This window comes from Myotis davidii, unplaced genomic scaffold (assembly GCF_000327345.1).
Source record: "Myotis davidii unplaced genomic scaffold, ASM32734v1 scaffold933, whole genome shotgun sequence".
Lineage (NCBI taxonomy): Eukaryota > Metazoa > Chordata > Mammalia > Chiroptera > Vespertilionidae > Myotis > Myotis davidii.
In genome coordinates, this window is record NW_006285240.1 from 1,186,629 (window position 1) to 1,192,003 (window position 5,375).

A 5,375-nucleotide genomic window follows, 5' to 3' on the forward strand; every position below is an offset into this window, starting at 1 on the left:
GACCCGCTCGCCACTGCTAGGTGCCTGCGCGGCCGCGCACGGCCAACCCTCGCCATCTGCCTTTCGGTTTCCAGGGTGAGCTCACCCTCCTGCCACCTGGGGGTGGCGGCCTGCAAACCTGACAGCGGAACGACTGGGCAGCCCACCCAGGCGGGCCCGGTAGTCAGGGCGGAATCAGGCATCTGGTGACAGGTTTTGCATTTGGGTGACTTCCCTTTTTCTTTACCCCTTCCCCTTTCCAGAATAAGAGACGTGACCCAGAGGTCCCAAGGGAGCAGACCTGAAAGCCAGAGCCTCCTCAACAGACTGCCAGGGGGCGAGACGACAGGAGACACTGTCCTCGGGTATGAGAAGCATCACTTGTTCAGACAGAGGCCGTCAGACCGCTCCTCTCCCTACCCTCCCTACCCTACATAAGGAAAGAACCTTATGTTTTGTGGCCCACTAAGCTCATCATACCCTGAGGGAAGGCCGCTGGTGCCCCTCTGTTTTAGGCGTCCTCTCGGATGGCTAAAATTCTGCAGCCTGACTGTTGAAGTTAGTGAATGCTGCCATTGTTACAGGCTTGTGATACTGTAGTGAGGATAATAGCTACAGTTGATTGAACGACAGCCCTAGGTGTCAGGCAATATTCACATCCTGAATCTAAACTCCCCCAAAACAAAACAACAACAGAAACCAATCCTCTAAAATAGCCATCAGTTTCTTCTTTTTTATAGATGAGCAAATTTTAAAACTTAAACTTTCCTAAGTTTGTGTATCTAAAAAGGGGAAAAATTTCCTTGGAACAGATCTAATTCAAACCCTACACCTATATCTTGTCTTAGAGATAGTAATGCAATACCAGTTAAATTTTAAAATCTAGATGAAAGAGTTAAAATGAAATGACAAAATCTAGGCAGTAAAGGGAGAGTATGGGATGATAGGGATGTGTGGATGTTTATTTTTCTTAAGTATATTTTTATTGATTTCAGATAGGAAGGGAGAGGGGGATAGAGAGAGAAACACCAATGATGAGAGAGAATCATTGATAGGCTGCCCCCTGCACATCCTCTACTGGAGATGGGCCCGCAACTCAGGCTTGTGCTCTGACCTGGAAATTGAGGAGTGACCTCCTGGTCCATAGGTCTACGCTCAACCACAGAGGCCCACTGGCCAGCCATGTGGGTGAGTGAAAGTTTAAAAACTGATTGGAGTCACCGACCATCAGAATGGAATGTTTGGTAAGTGGTTCAGGTTTTATATCCAGACTTTTTGTCTATATGGGTGTCTACAATGATAGTGTAAATTTTTATAATAATATGAAACTAGGGAGTACTACTAGACTGATTACTTACAGAGGAAGATAGAACTTTGAGGAAAACAGAATGATTAGGAGATCCGAACAATGTTTACAAAAAAATATAAGCCAGTTTGTCAGTCAGTCTTAGAAGATACTCTCATCTGGGCCCCTGAAATTATCCTCAATCTGATAATCCCATTGCTTGGGATGCTCATGGGAACATGCCTTGACAGAGCGAAAAGGTAGAAGTTACTGAAGGAAAGAACCTTATGTTTTGTGGCCCACTAAGCTCATCATACCCTGAGTGAAACTAGGTCAACTAAGAACCTTAACCTGTCTTGCTCTAAGGACCACATGACCAACCTACCCAGTTTGTTTGACGTTAAGGGGGTTTCTGAGACATTGGACGTTGAATGCTAAAACAGAAAAAGTTTCAGGCAAACCATGAGGGGTAGGTTACCCTACTAGGGACATGCTAAATGAGTTCTAGAATGAGTTGGAACTTCCAATATGATCGCATCTGCCTAATACTGGGGTAGGATTACATAGGAAAGGAAATTGTTGGATTAAGTAATCGCAACTGACCATAAATAGTGTACATGTCCCCAAATAAATGCTAGCTTCTCATCCCTTTTTCAGTGGCTTGGTTATAAACCAAGGGCCTAGAGCTATACCTTTTGGACCTAATTTTCATTTAGCAAATCCTTAGGAAGCCTCCTAGGTCTAGGCCCAAAGACATCAGATTACTGCCTTTCCACATACCGTCCGTGTTCATTTTCAGCAATCACTAAATCAAGTAGGTTCTTTTAGGATAGAACAGAGTGAGCATATGCTTTTCATCCCAGGATAGCTTTATATAATCACTGGCAGCACAAAACACCATATTTGGCCCTCAGTAGGGGCTCAGTAAATAATTCATGAGGTGTAATAATAATCAGGAAATTATAACAACAGATTTTTTTTGTAGACTTTCTGAGCCTTCCCTCTGTGATTGTTAGAATCAAGATATTAAAAATAATTATTATATTTATTGTAGAAAGTTTTTAAAAAAACTAATGCCTCTTAAAACAGTTTATGGAAGATTCTCTCCCCCCACCTCACCTCGCCCCACCCCCACCATTTCCCCACAGAACTAAGTTCTTCTTTGCTTTTGTTAGTTGGGTGAGAGTGTGGTTAGTTTGCTCTGTAGCCACGGTCATTCAATGCACTGGACCCCGAATGGGAAAGGATTCCTTAGATTTAGAGGTTCTCACGTTTCACCATGGATCTATACAGACTTGGACAACTTGGAAAAAGGCAGATCTCCAGGTCCGTGCCTTAGAGGTTCCCATTTAACTACTCTAGGTTTGGGCCTAGGGCAGTGATGGCGAACCTATGACACGCGTGTCAAAGGTGACACGCGAACTCATTTTTTTGGTTGATTTTTCTTTGTTAAATGGCATTTAAATATATAAAATAAATATCAAAAATATAAATCTTTGTTTTACTATGGTTTCAAATATCAAAAAATTGCTGTATGTGACACGGCACTAGAGTTAAGTTAGGGTTTTTCAAAATGCTGACACGCCAAGCTCAAAAGGTTCGCCATCACTGGCCTAGGGATTTACATTTTGAATAAGCCCCTGAGATGATTTGGATAAAGATAGTTTTGGACTACACTTTGGATAATCCTCCCCTAGTCAGTGATTTCAGATGTATTTTTACAAAAATCTCTATTGCCCCAGGCTCCAAAGCCCATGTGGACAGCTAAACCATCAAGCCAGCTGGGATACATCTAGAAATCAAAGCATGGAAGACTCATGTTGGGAATAAAATCTCTGGAAGGAAAAACAAATCTGAAATTTTTGGACCCTATTCATTACTCATTAGAACTGATTCGCTTGACAGTGATTTAGAAAGAGTAGGACTGCAACAAATAGGTAAAATTATATAGCAGTAATTATGCCAGTATAATAGTCACTTGGTAACCTTGGTTCTTTTTAAAATATTTCATCAGGAAAGAATAACCTTAATTAGTATTTTGACAAGTTATTGAATAGGATGGGAGGAGAAAGAAAGTAAAGCAAGAATATGAAGCTGTACCTGAAGCCATGAAAGCATTAAGAAAGACCAAGATTAAATGCTTGAAGCTTCCATTGAAATAAGATGAAATAAGGCAAAAATAATGGAAAATTAAAATTTCAACAGATTGAAAGTAGTGAAAGATGAATTATAGCTCCATTCTATAAAAAGCACGGAGAGCGAAGAGATGCAACAGCAAAGTTCAAAGAACATACTGTTGTAAATCTACTTTTCATGCTTTTATGTTTTTAAACTTTACATATAATTTAAAATGCTTATGTACCTATGAGCATGTATGTAATTTTCTCATGTCATCTGGATAGCTCTAATTTACACTCTTACATTGCTACATAATTCTTTTCTCAGGCACTGCTGCCAATTGTATATCTTTTACAGTTAATGCTACCAATAAACATTTTTAAAAAATATATTTCTTTATTGATTTCAGAGAGGAAAGGAGAAGGAGAGAGAGCTAGAAACATCAATGATGAGAGTCATTAATTGGCTGCCTCCTGCACGCCCCCTACTGGGGATTAAGCCTGCAACCCAGGCATGTGCCCTTGGCTGGAATCGAACCTGGGACCCTTCAGTCCGCTAGCTGACGCTCTATCCACTGAGCCAAGCCAGCCAGGGCAATAAACAGTTTTTGAACATATTTATTTTAAATCTGTAACATTTTGTTGTTTAGCTTTAATACAGTTCTGAAAATACACTGTCCAAATGATAATATCTGTGGAAAGTCAGGATTGATCAAAACAGGGAGTTGCTAACCTTACTATAGTGTAGCTTATCAAAAGTTTTAGGAAGTAGCTAAAGAGTAACCTCTCTAGGATTTGTTTGGGACCTTCACAAATGGTTTGCTTTTGTTGTTACTTTTTTAATGGGAGAGAAGATGGGATGGGAGGGATTGGGTAAGAATAACAATGATATAAATTCATCAGCTGAAATAGAAGAAACAGTACTGTAGTTGAAAAATTAATTCTCAATTCTTGTAGCAGCAGATTGATAGATGAAGCATAAAACAAGACCAGATGCTGTGGTTTCCAGGATGCACTTGGCTTCCCATCCTTTATTACCTGGAGCATTTTTTACTGTAAGTAGGTCACTTGCTTGCTCTCATTTACCTGATTCTAGAAAAATGCCCTTGAAAGTATTTGGGAAATGATGTGTGCTGGTGCTTAACATTTTAAAAATTAAGATTGCAGAAAACCTGTTTCCTCCCTGTTTCTCTAGTAACCAGAATAGATTGTAACCTTGAAGCATAAGTAAAACTAAAATGTACAATAAAAATTAGAGATCTTTTATTTTCTAAGCACACTGAAATCTGTGTCCATTCTGTTAGCTTCCATAACTCACTCTTCTTAGCATTGGCATAGCACTCATCTCACAGAATTATAATTGGGGTCTAAGTTTCTCTGTTCTTCTATCAGATGTGAACTTCTTGAGAAAAGATGATGCCTAGGACATAGGAGGGGCTTAACAAATATTTTAATTAATTGACTCCCCCCAATCTGACATATCTAATAGGGTCTTTCAGGACCCATTCCTATAGATTCCATGTGATGGTGGCGACAACACATGACTATCATAACATCAGAACTGCAGTTCCTCATATAAGATTTAATTCATTTGAGCACAACACATTTTAAAAAATATTTACTATGTGCCACTCATGGAAATGCTCCTAACATTGAAGGAGTTTTACTGAGCAAAAGAAATGATATATCCTATTCAGAGACTGAGTACAGGTTCCCAAGGGGCAGGCAAGAGCAAAACTTGCTGTTTTTAGATCTTTAAGAATGAAATATCTACTACCCCACCTTCTTTCACCTTAGAGAGAGGCCCAGAAGTAGTGCACTAGCAACCTAACATTAAAATCACTCTCCCTACCTTTTTGGAAACAGAAAAGCAAAACAAAGTGGGAGAGGGAGGTAGAGAGAAAGAAAGAAAAAGAAAAGGAAGAAAGAAAGAAAAGAAAAAGAAAAGCTAGTAACTTGAGTTACAGAGGTGCAGGAAACAAATCAAATATACT

The 5,375-nt window shown here is 39.8% G+C and overlaps 1 long non-coding RNA gene across 2 annotated transcripts in view; it reads left to right on the plus strand.

The window, feature by feature from the left end:
* Positions 1-4,658, plus strand: part of LOC102754959 — a 4,998-nt gene extending 340 nt beyond the window's left edge. Inside the window, exons 1-3 of one of the 2 annotated variants that reach the window (XR_435260.2) lie at positions 1-75; positions 243-344; positions 4,342-4,658. This is a non-coding gene — a long non-coding RNA (uncharacterized LOC102754959). The remainder of the gene's footprint in view (positions 76-242; positions 345-4,341) is intronic. The other variant, XR_435259.2, reaches the window with a different exon arrangement.
* Positions 4,659-5,375: the final 717 nt, after the last annotated feature.